Source organism: Marmota flaviventris, chromosome 10 (genome assembly GCF_047511675.1).
Source record: "Marmota flaviventris isolate mMarFla1 chromosome 10, mMarFla1.hap1, whole genome shotgun sequence".
Lineage (NCBI taxonomy): Eukaryota > Metazoa > Chordata > Mammalia > Rodentia > Sciuridae > Marmota > Marmota flaviventris.
The window spans coordinates 85,454,923-85,467,838 of NC_092507.1; the positions used below are offsets into that span (position 1 = coordinate 85,454,923).

The 12,916-nt window shown below is 49.8% G+C and overlaps 1 pseudogene; it reads right to left on the bottom strand.

The window, feature by feature from the left end:
* Positions 1 to 1,130: 1,130 nt before the first annotated feature.
* Positions 1,131 to 12,506, bottom strand: LOC114083612 (calmodulin-regulated spectrin-associated protein 1 pseudogene; annotated as a pseudogene).
* Between the last annotated feature and the right edge of the window lie 410 nt (positions 12,507 to 12,916).

The following is a 12,916-nucleotide window of genomic DNA, read 5'->3' on the forward strand; positions in this document are numbered from 1 at the left end:
CCTTCACCTGTTACTTTCTTCCATCATTTCATCTCTCTCCCTATGTACACCCCCATTTTCTGTCCACTTCTCACACTCCCCTGGGCCTTTTCAGTTTCTCCCTATAAGGTCATTTTTCTGTGCCTCAGCTTGTTGATCCTAGACATACCACCTGTGTTTCTGTTTTTTTTTTTTTCCCTGACAGTTTCTCTCCTGAGATAAATGGCATTACTTGTTCCAGTGAGTAGTGCAGCCCAGGAGCTCTTGGGGGTGGGATTAGTTTATATACCCATTCCATAGTCATTTCCTCTCATTCTGAGATGAATTTTGAGATTGCAGATGGAGAGAGTAAGATAGACCTGCGTGGAAAATGCTGCCCTCTACTGTGGGCAGAGTAGTGGGCTGGTTTCAATTTAAATTTTTGTTTGTTTGTTTTTACCAAAATCTGCCTTTATTAAGTGAACAGACCACCAGCCCCTACCCAGCTTCACCTGCACAGCCACTGCTGGCCCAGCTGCCACCTCACAGCAGGCCATCACCAGCCAGTAGTACCCCTGCCATCCTCATGGCCACCTGTTGAAGTCACCATCTCCATGCCTGTAAAGGGATGCCGCAGAGACCGACTGCTGCTTTCAGTGCCTTTAGTGGACTGGAAATCTCAGTAAACTTCTCTGAGCAGCAAGGAACAAGGACTTGTTCAGACATCCCAGAACTGAATGTAGAGGTTAGCAGTAGAAACAATCAATAAATAGACAACTTCTCAAATAAAAAGACTCCACATGAGCTCCTCTCAGGAAGACATTCACACACCTGACTGCAGAGCACACCTGCCTCTGGCCAACGGGAGGGCGGCAGGCAGCCATTGGAGGGGCAAGCAAGGGAGACACGCACTGGAGACCTCGCTGCACAACATCCAGATCTGAGGGCCGGGGTGGTCAGCAGGCACCACCGCAGCTATTTAAAACAGGGCACATGCGCCCCCCTCTGGCCCTCCTGGCATGCCCTGTGCATGCAAGGAGGTGAGAGAGGGCTTGTGTTGTGGTCTAAATGCCTCTGAAAAAGGTCAGTGTCTCTGCACGCTTCGTACCCCAGTAGACGAAACAGTAACTATGGATCCCGATGGCGTCCTCAGACCTCAGGCTGCACTGGGGTCACTTAGGAGTCTGGTTCTTCTTTGGCACTGCGGCCCGCTTGGGCTGTCGCAGTGGTTATGGATGGAGAGGGCGTCCATGCTGATAGACATGGTCTTGGCTGGATCAGGTTGAACTGTTTCGGCCTGAGCTGTATTTGTACAGCTTGCCGATCATCTTCTTGGTGATTCTCCTGGGCCCCATGATAGTGAGCTTGGAGGTCTCCTCAGTGTCGGGGTAGTAGCAGTACAGCGCCCTGAACTGGCAGCCAGGCATCATGGAACAGGATGAAGTAGTGGTTGGTGTCACACTTCTCCAGCTCCTCCAATATGGAGCTCTTGTGAGGCTCTTTCACCTTTCCAGCCAGACAGCAGTGGGAGATGGCGTTGTGGTTGATGGGCTTGTTGGACTTTCTACTGGGCTCCTTGAAGAGCTTGGGACCTGTGTACTCCACCACTGAGGCCAGGGAGGAAGCTGTTGACGCCATTTCCCAGTCCCTGTCTATGGTCCTGCTTGGGTTGCTGCTCCATATGGGCAAGGCTTCCAAGGATTCCACTCGCTGAGAAGGTGTGCTCCCCGAAAGAATGCTCTCGGGCTCCATGGTCGCTGCATAGGCCAAGGACAGGCTGGAGCCAAATGAATCTGACTCAGGTGATCGTGGTGGAGGAGCACTTGCTCCCAGAGTCACTGCCAGACTCTTCCCAGTGCATGGACTTTGGGGGCAGCTCTTTCGGCTTCCACCTGGGTTTGCCGAGCCCTTGCTCCTCTAGGATCTGTTGCTGCTTCCTCCGCAAGTACTCCTGCTTAATGAGCTCTCGCCCTGCGTTCTCCTCCTCCTGGATGTGGTCCTCCTCGGCTTTAGATGGGGCTTCATCCCGTTGGAGCTCCACTTCTGCTTCCAGCTGCTGCTTCCATACTCGAGCCTCTTCAGCCTTGCGCTGCTGTTTTAAGAGGAAGGCCACCCAATTCTTGGCAAGTTCATCTTCTGCTTTCTGTTCATCCTTAAAGAAGAAGCCAAGTCCAGGCTTCTGGTCACTGTCGCCGAGGAGGTCCACAGAGCCCGTATGGCCAGCCCGCAGTCCCCTCTTCGTCCTCATTGGGGGCCTGTAGGTGGGACAGGTCCACCTCGATGAGGCTGGCCTTGCTCCTCAGTGGCTCTTCCCCAGGAATGTGGTTGCTCCCTGCGGGGTCGGAGGAGCACAGCCCTTCCTCTTTCCTGCTCCTGTCCATGGCTTCTGTGAAGTTCACCTTTTGTCACAGAATATTTGCCTCTTTACAGGAGTGTCGCGACCCCTTGCCCGCAAGGAAGACGCAACACTCAGGAATCTTCTCTCAGCAGTTTATTCAGGTCCCTTGATATTTCTTCTTCTTTCTTCTTCTCCTCTTCTTCTCTTTCCCGGATGCCCTCCCAGCCTTAATAAAGCATCCCAAGCCCCAATGCAAAGCCGCCGCGTGGAGCTTTCTCACAGGGTGGTGAAAAATCATGTGTCAACTCTCTCAGATAAGGAGTTGTTTGTCACATACCACAGCGGAGCCAGCGCCATCTCGTAATGGCGACCATAGTCTGCAGAAACGGCAGAAGCGGCTCACCACAGTTCCCCCTTTTCTGTTTTATTAAAACAATACAGGCGAGAGTAGAGATCCTATCCCACTGTGCAGAAGTGGCTGCATAGTATGGCTCAGTCCTAAGGAGGGCCCTTCCCCAGATCCGAGGCCATATCAGCCGACGCCTTTTTTCGTGGGGCGGGGCGTGAACGCGTCTAACCCGCATGCAATAGGACATGCTCTCCTTGAGGTCCACGTCAAGGATCACTCAAGTGCAGTGCCTTGCCTCGCATCCTGTATCGTGACGATGGTGGACGAAGGGGGATAGCTGAGGCTGAACTGTGGCTGTTTATAATGACAAACAAGTTGACAGCACCCTGAAAGAAAGGCACGGACTTTAAAGCGATAGTAAAGCACTAGTGTGGAAACCCATCTGCGTGCAATGGCAGTAAGACCAGCAGAGTGCAAGGGCTTTCCAACACTAAGAGAATAACAAGGAAAGTCATGTCGATCCCAGTGCAATGTTATAATAACTTGGGGTGCAACGACCATGACAAAGGTTTACTGTTTAAGATGCGCAAGCCAGACTTGAGGTGAGTTGCCATTTTCTAAAGCTGCAAGAGCTTGTATGATCATAGCCTTTTCTTGTGCATGGCGAGTTTTAAGGCGACAGAGAAACCACAAACAAAGTATAACACTGAAGCAACACATTGCACCAAAAATGCCTACTCCCACCCACTTTTTGAAGAAGGAAAAAGCAGAAGATATCCAATCGGTGAATTGACCCAAAGTCACTGGTTCAACACGGGTACTATTCAAAACAGCAATCTGAGTTAGTTGAGACTGGATCAAGTTTTCTGCTGCCAAGGACCAGGTTCCGGATAGATATTCCCCGATGATGCGGGAGGCATTCCTGGAATCATTAAATCTGACAGAGGTTATACATAAATGTGCACGTTGGTCAACACAACCCAAAAGCACCAAGTCAGCCAATTCTTCTACCTGAGCTTGGAGTAAATCTATCCTTTGGTTGGCAGCTAAAATCCCTGACAAAATATGTTGATTAATTGAATTTTGGGATTCAAGTATAGTGGAAGTTTGTTGAACAACTTGATTAATGGTGGCAGCAGTTTGTACTTGACTGGCCATGGCTACTCCAGCTGTAACTGCTGCAGCAGCAGACACTGCCACAGCTGTCACTATAGCTGCCGTAATTCCAAAATCTCTGCGGACTCTAAGTAGCTCAACAATGGGGAATTTATCTGGGTCCGCAGTGACTGGGATTGGGACAAAGGTTGGAATTTTCATAACCACTGCTACAGTCCAAGAACCATTCCAACACTCAGATAAGAGACAGGTAACACTAGAACAATCCAGCATCCCCGACGAGGTGTTATTAGCCAAAAGGAGCAAGAACGGGGATTGGACGCAGACCATTGCAGGAGGCAATGTGGCATTATATAGCAAAGAGTTGAGCGAAACAGATGTGAGCCTATTACCTCGTTCACTTTTCCTAACAGTGCCAGAAACATTAGCCAGCCAGCTTTTGGCTCCCAGCAATTGAGCCAATGCAGAAATATCAGCTGAAGCCCCCTTCTCATTAGAAATCAGCCATTGAAACCAGGACCAACCTACTCCTGTAGAGGAGTTGGCACTATGGTTAAAATTATAAACATACCTTTTAAGAGAGGGGGAAAAGGAGAAACCCTTAGCAACTTGAAGTTTCTCCCAAGAATGATCCTGACAAGGCGTAAATGTTGGGGGGAAACCAAGATTAGGGGTACAGTAAGGAGAGGCCTTGAAATGAGTGGCATTGTAAGTACTATTAGAAGAAGGAGGCACTGGGATTAGTACCTTGGAGATCATAGCCAAGGTAGTTATATTAAAAGCAGAGCTATTTACAGGGGTCCCTGAACCTGATTGCTTCCCCGAAACTACTTGGCTCAGTACAGCATTAATAATACTCCCTGAGACCTGATTGGACCGCAATGGGTCCTCCCAGTTAGTCAAATTTTTGGTCTTAAGGCTAATGCAATTAGCGTTTCCAAGGCTGAAACAAAAAACTCCTGTGAGATTAACCTGAGATCGATTAAAAATGCTCTCCACGTCCCCTCTAGGAGAGGCACAGGGAGCAGACATCTCACATGAGGTAGAGAAAAGAGTGGGGAGGACACTAGAACTACCATGAACCGGCATCGGCATTGGCCAAGCCCGTGCCACTGCCCACCACTGCATTGGTGTCGTCTGTGCCATCGGCACCAGCGCCAGAACCAGAGCACATAGCAGAGTGAAGATCCTCATCACAGGGTTGCTGTGGTATCTCTTGTTGCTGGTCGGTTGATGTCAAGACTCTTCTTGTCAGGCGTTCAGGGACCCACAACGGCTCCGTGCGATCCTGGGGAAAAACACATACAGATCCTCGTGCCCATGTCAGCACGGGGTCGGGGCCGTTCCATTGGCCTGTAAGAACATCCTTCCACTTAACATAACCAATCACAGAGGGCTGAGGGGACACATGTCTATCAGCCACAGAGCGACCATGAATATCCAAATTTAAAAAATTAATGGTAAAGAGAGCTAAGGACAGGCGTTCTTTAGGAGTGTGTTCAGCTCCTATTCCCCCTTTTTGTTTTTGTAAAGTTTCCTTTAAGGTGCGATGAGCACGCTCAACAATGCCTTGTCCTTGAGGATTGTAAGGCAGACCATGAGTAAGTTGTACTCCCATGGTAGAACAAAAGGATGTAAATTGTCTGCCAGTATAAGCAGGTCCATTATCAGTCTTAAGGGATGCAGGAGCACCCCATGCTGCCCATGCTTCTAGGCAATGAGTGATAACATTACGTGCCTTCTCTCCCGATAAAGCAGAGGCATGAATAACTCCAGAGCACGTATCAACAGAAACATGTACATACTTGAGGTTACCAAAGTCAGGTATATGCGTCACATCCATTTGCCAGACAACCAATGGTTTTAATCCCCGTGGGTTCACTCCATAAGTAGGGGGATGAAGAAATGTGACACAATGGGGACATTGTAATACTATCTGACGAGCATCCGCTCTTGAAATGGAAAAACGCCTGCGCAGCGTTAAAGCATTAACATGGAAATTTTGGTGAAATAATTTAGCCCCCTCTAAGGAGGAAGCCAAGCATATCAACTGGCCTCTAGTGGCTGAGTCCGCACAGGCATTACCCTGTGATAACGGACCAGGAAGAGAAGTGTGAGCCCGTATGTGCATTGGGTAAAAAGGAGCAGTGCGGCTACAGATAAGTTGTTGAAGCTGATTAAAGTAAGCACATACATTATGGGCATTACTAATAGCTCCCACGGCCTCCAGGACTTTGAGTGCTTGTACCACATAAATGGAGTCCGAGATAAGATTAAAAGGAAAAGAACACTGTTTAAAAACCTCAATAACAATTTGTAGCTCAACCCATTGTGGATTACCAGGAGCAAATTGATGTTGAACAGGGGGAGAATCATTAATTACATAAGCTCCCATTCCAGACTTGGAACCATCAGTAAAAATATTAACAGCCCCCGGAATTGGATTGGGTGAAGTTACCTTAGGGAAAATGATGGGATGTTCTTTAACAAAATGGAGTAATGGATGGGAAGGGTAATGATTATCAATATCCCCTTGAAACGAGCAACATAGAATAGCCCAGTTGTCTAGAGTAGCACACAAAATATTAAGTTGAGCCTTAGTATAGGGTATAATAAGAGAAGAAGGTGATTGTCCGAAAAATTGAATGCTTTGGTGAATCCCTTTAAGTGCTAACGCTGCAACAGCATCAGGATAGTATTCTAAAGATTTTCCTGGGGATATATGTGGGTGGATCCATAGTAAAGGCCCATCTTGCCACAGTACTCCAGTAGGCTGCCGCATAGTGGCAAGCACACATAACTGGAAAGATTTATCACTTTGGAGCCTGCATAGAGTAGCATGTTGTATAGCTTCTTCTACTGTTATAAGGGCCGCCCTAGCCTCTTTGGTGAGGCCACGAGGAGAAGCAAGATCTGGATCACCCTTAAGGGTAGCATACAAAGGCTGGAGCACACCATTAGGAATATGTAAATATCCCCTTATCCAATTAATATCTCCCAGTAGTTTTTGAAAATCATTCAGAGTTTGGAGATCTTGAGTTCTTATGGTGATTTTTTGTGGTTTCAGTTTATCATACCCAATTATTGCTCCCAAATACTCAATAGAATTCCCCGTTTGAACCTTTTCAGGTGCAATATGTAGCCCATATTGAGCTAACAGCTTTACTAAGTCTTTATAGGCCTCATTAACTATCTGCTCTAACTTAGCGGCCAATAACACATCATCCATATAATGAATAATCTTGATGGAGGAATACTTATGTCTGAGAGGTGCGAGTGCCTTCCCCACATACATCTGGCACATCGTGGGACTATTAGCCATTCCCTGTGGCAACACTACCCACTCAAACCTAAGATCTGGCTCCTCGTGGTTACACGAGGGAAGGGTGAAAGCAAAACGTTGTGAGTCTTTAGGATGCAAAGGAATAGAAAAGAAACAGTCTTTAATGTCAATAGCAATAATATGCCAGCCCTGAGGAATAGAGGAGAGCAGAGGTAGCCCTCTTTGAATGGGCCCCATAAGTTGCATTTGAGCATTAACTGCTCGTAAATCATATAGTAGGCGCCACTTTCCTGATTTTTTCCTAATAACAAATATGGGAGTATTCCATGGAGAAGTAGAAGGTTGGATGTGACCCAAGTTTAGTTGTTCTTTGATTAAATTATGGGCCGCTGCCAGTTTAACCGAGGGAAGAGGCCACTGAGGCACCCAAACAGGCTCCTCGGTGAGCCATGTTATGGGTATTTGAGCCCCAGTGGCCCCTAGGAAAAACCCAGACCAAATCTGTTAAGCTTTTGATGACCTTGCACAGGATGTCTACACCCCTGTAGGTGTTTTCCTAGTCCTAGACCTGGCCTATACCCCATATTTTGCATAATCTGTTGAGACACCGGAGAATAGTCATTACTAAGAGTGAACCCCATGTCTTTCATCAGATCACGACCCCATAAAGAGATAGGTAAATCAAGTACATAAGGCTGAAAGGTGCCATTGTGTCCTTCTGGGTCCTTCCAAGATAGATGTCTACAGCTGATTTGAGGGGCTTGAGCATATCCCAAACCTCTTAGTGATTGATCTGAGAGCTGCACCGGCCACCCCTTTGACCAGTCCTTTTGTGCTATTATACTACGATCTGCTCCAGTATCTAGCAACCCCAAAATTGATTTGCCTTCTATGATTAAGTTTAAAGTAGGACGGTCATTCATATCTAAGGACAAATAAACAGAATTCCCTCCAGTGACTCCAATCTCATCACTTGTCCTTGAAAAGGAATCAGCAGGAAAGTGGGTATGCAGACTGGGTAGAATCAGCAATTGGGCAATCCGGTCTCCTGGGGAAATAGACACAATACCCCTTGGAGCTTCCACCATAACCTTTACTGATCCTACAGTATCAGGACTAATGACTCCAGGAAAGACATGAAGACCTTGTAATATAGAGGATGCACATCCAATTAGCAAACCTACAGTGCCAGGTGGTAAAGGCCCTTTGAATTCAGTTTCCACCAATTGGACTCCCATCTTAGGTGTTAGTACGAGTCTGGAGGTGGAACAGAGGTCCAATCCCGCGGCACCTGTAGTGGCTCTCCGCGTCTCATGGGATGGCGTAGAGATGGCCATGTCTCGGGTTTGGGTGTGACATTCTCCATTGCCCCATATATTTGTGGGCCCTGGGGTCGGGGGCCCCTTCGGCCGTTTTTTGGCCCAGCTGAAACAGGCTGTCCATAGATGTCCCTCACTGATCTACACTCTTTTGCCCAATGCTTTCCCTTTTTACATTTTGGACATAGCCCCGGTTGACGAAGGCCATTGGAAGGGCCACCGCGATGGGGTCCAGTAAAATTATCTTTTTTAGGACATTCACGTCTGAAATGACCAGGTTGACCACAATGGAAGCATGTTCCGGCACCAGGACTGCCCCCTTTTGCCATCCGAAGGACAGCAGCTGCAAGACCTGCATTAGTTAAAGGTCCTCCAATCTCTCTACACACTTTCATCCATGCTTCTATGCCCTTATTTTTATAAGGAGTGATTGCTGCTTTACATTCCTTGGTGCACTGCTCAAAGACCAATTGCTTGATAAGGGGCATGGCTCTATCAGGATCCCCAAAAATCTTTCCAGCGGCATCCACCATCCTTGCTACAAAATCTGAAAAGGGTTCTGTAGGGCCTTGTAGAATCTTGGTCAAATTACCAGACACCTCTCCTCTATTTGGAAGCGACTTCCATGCCCGAATGCAAATGTTGTTAATTTGATCATATGCCTCAAGAGGAAATCCTGTCTGTTGATTTGCAAATCTACCCTGCCCCAAGAGCATATCTTTGTCCCAATGGGGATGTCCCGCCGCATGGTTTTGGGCGGCCTGCTCTATTGCGCCCTCTAGCACGAATGCTCTCCAGTCCAGATATTTACCCGGGGAAACGCAAGCCCGAACAAGGCTAGCCCAATCAGAGGGAGTCATACAGTATCTAGATAAATTCTCCACCTGAGTCAGTGTGAAGGCGGCATCCACCCCATAAGTGCGTACAGACTCCGCCAGGGTCTTTACAATTTTAAAATCTAAGGGTTCATGGACTCTTCCCCTGTTGTCATCCTGAAAAACTGGATAAGCAAGACCCATCTCAGCGTGAACAGCCCTCCATGTTTGGGCATGGAAAGCTCTCCCCGTAGTGCCCCCACCATACGGCGGTGGATCCGGGGGATCGTTCTTACTGAGCCCTTGTTTCTTTTTGTTCCCTTCTCCTATAGCTAAACTCCCTAGCTGACAAGACAGCCTCCCGAGCTCTTCCTCCTCATCCTCCTCCTCCTCTGACCCACTTTCGCATGGGGGTGTACGCAGCGTACTGAGATCTGGATACAACCGTCTCCTCCCCCGTGTCATGCTCCACACACTCCCATCCCCCCGAGTCACTTCGCTTTCTGCCGTCTCCGACTTTTCCTCATGTAATCGCTCTAAAACCTCCTGTCCTTTAGCAAGTGCTTCCTGGCATCTGCCATCTGTAAGGCAACCACGGACCATTTTCCAAAGGGGTATCACCCCGCCCTCTAATATGCCCTGCTCAGATGCAAAGTCAAGATCTTTGCCTAGTTTATCCCAACTAGGTACAGTAAGGCTGCCCGAAAATGCAAACCACGGTGCAGCGATATCTACCTTTTGTAAAAATCTCTGTAAAGTACTATGCTTCACTTCCAGTCCCTTGGAACGTAACAGGCCATCTAGGGCCAGAAGAAGCAGACTTGAAGATGTGGCACCCATGACACAACGACAAAAAAAGTACAGACAGCAGAAGCACACTGACACAGCGGAAAAAACACAGAAAGCGAAAGCGAAAGTACACGGTGCAGCTGCAATAAAATGCAAGGCTTCCTCTTTCATTACAGAGGAACTGCCCCGCTTTAGTCGCGGATCCCACTTACTAGGGACTAACCCCGCTTTGATCGCGGATCCCACTTACCTGGGACTAACCGGTGCACCACCCCTGACTACTGAGAGTTCTGGTTCCCGGTCTCGGCACCACTTGTCGCGACCCCTTGCCCGCAAGGAAGACGCAACACTCAGGAATCTTCTCTCAGCAGTTTATTCAGGTCCCTTGATATTTCTTCTTCTTTCTTCTTCTCCTCTTCTTCTCTTTCCCGGATGCCCTCCCAGCCTTAATAAAGCATCCCAAGCCCCAATGCAAAGCCGCCGCGTGGAGCTTTCTCACAGGGTGGTGAAAAATCATGTGTCAACTCTCTCAGATAAGGAGTTGTTTGTCACATACCACAGCGGAGCCAGCGCCATCTCGTAATGGCGACCATAGTCTGCAGAAACGGCAGAAGCGGCTCACCACACAGGAGGATAGAGACAATGTCGCTGGTTGCTATCATCATGAAGCCTGTAACTGTTCAACAGACACTTCTCAGGAGGGTTGCTGCCAAGGACTGCAGCACTGTCCACACCTGGGCTGGGAGGTGTTCGTGGGTGATCTCCAGAGGGAAAAGGTTGCAAATGCGGGAGGGTCTCCAGGCAGGGTGTTGGGGTCTTGCTTTGAGAAGAGCCCTACTGCCTATCCTTTGGAACCTTCAGCTTAGCTGGTCTTCCTGAATGAGAGCTTAGGCCCTGCCCCAGACAGGGTGGGGATGGGAGAGTGGTGGTGGTGGTGGTGGTTTGCAGTGACCAGACACCCCAGTGGGAGAAAGCGCTCAGTGAAGTGGATTGAGGTCTTTACTTTTTTGTCCTGAGAGTTATTTTTAGGGCCTGGCATTGGTCCCCTGGGGGACTTCATGAGGAGCTGCTCCTGCTGTGGGAGATCTTCAGTATGGCCTGCTGCAGTGTGCTGATGGTCTCGTTCAGCTTCTTGATGGAAAGGTCGCATTTGCTCAGGTCTCCCACTTTGCCAATGCCGTCCTCCAGGAGAGCAGCGGAAAGCGCTCTGCCCTTCTCCCCGTCGTGCACAGCAGTCAGCTCTTTGGGGCTATGAAGCTGGACAAAAAGCTCGGCTTTCTCTGTCCATGACCTGAAACTCACTGACATCTTCCCTCTGCTCTTCCTTGGCGAGAAAGGCTTCTAACTTAGAAATGCCACTGTCAATGTCTGTGCCATTGTGCTGAGCATACTCCTTTGCAAAATTCTTGGGCCTCAGTGGGTGTGGGGCACCATCAGCCTACCCCTTCTTCACGTGCAGGAAGGTGGCTTTGCCCAGCTTCAGGTGCTGCCATGCAGACAGGGCCTCCATCCTCTTCTTCTGGGTCTCTATGGCCCTGGGCTTCTCCTGCAGGGGCATGTGCAGCTGCACCAGCTCAGATGCCAGGAGGCTGGCAGGATCCCGGCTGTGCCTGCCTGGGCTCTGCTCTCTCTTCTGCTTCCATGTCGTCATAGGGGCTAGGCAGCTTTCCGATGCATCTGGTGTGGTCTTCTGGGAGCTGCTGGTACTGGACTTGGTTTCACAGCCGTTGAGTCTCTGGAGCTTCCTCTCAGCAAACCTGGTCATCTTCACGCTTCCGCTGGCCATGGACATGCTGCTGAGCTGAGAGGCAGTGCTCAGATGCGGGCTCGAGCGGCCACTAGCATCACCTTTGTCCTCATGCTCCTTCACCTTCATGTCCTCCTGCAACTTGGCTGACTCCTCTTCACCAGTGTACCTGGCAATTATGATGCCAAGGTCCTCACCAATGAAATCCTGTTCCACTTCTTCTATGTCTCCCATGTCAGAGTCAGAATCTGGCCTCAGGACAGCCCAGGGCTCCTAATGGGGGGTACCAGAGCTTCTTGGGCCAACACATAACCTCCCCTCTGTGTCTCCATCAGCCCTGACTAGGTGAAGGAAAAAGCCATCAGCACACTGTCACTGAGACAAGGGATCCAATCCGCCAATGCCCAGAGGCCCCGCCCCCCCCCCCCCCCCATGCACTTCTGTAGCTTCTGCAGACTGCAGTCCCAACTCTGCAAGGTCAGTGCTGGCAGCAAACTCTGAGGATGGAATTCGGTGAAAGTGCTATTCAAGTCACTTGGCCGGTAGTCTTCTTCCGGGCAGCAGGTTGAGTGCCCTCCCTGGGCCTCCTGGGAACAATGCTCCAAGGTCTCCTTTCCCGTCGCTCATCCTCCTTGGTAATGGTCTGCTTCTTTTTGCTGGCCTCAGCACTGCTGGCAGCAGGGGCTCCAAGAAATATCTGTCAGGCTTATTCTCGAGGGCATCCACCTGCCTCTGGGGGACTGGATCAGTGGCTTCACAGCTGATAGCCTGTGATCCACAGGCCACCCTCATCTGCTGCTGGCCCTGGTTCCACCCCCACGAGCAAGCACTGGCCAGTGGCTGGTCTCTGGGGGACTTGGCAGTGCATGGCGGGGAGGGGCTTATGTGGCCAGGGTGGTCTTGGAGGTGGCTTGATAGGGCATCCAAGGGCCATGCGTGGGGATGGAGGCAGCGAGCTCCAGCCCTCTCTCGCCATGCATTAGGCTGGAGTCTGAGTCCTGGACGCTGGAGGAAGCTCGTGGATGAGTATGGGATGGAGGTGATCACTCTGGTGCTGCATTGGGCTGGGGACTGCAGAGATGGCTGCTGACCAATTGCAATCCAGGGTCAGGGCGCCACAGGGTCACGCGGTGGTCCCGGAGGGGAGGCGGCTGCGGGCGGGGCGGGGTCTTCCGGGAGGATGGAACCTTGGGATGGGCGCC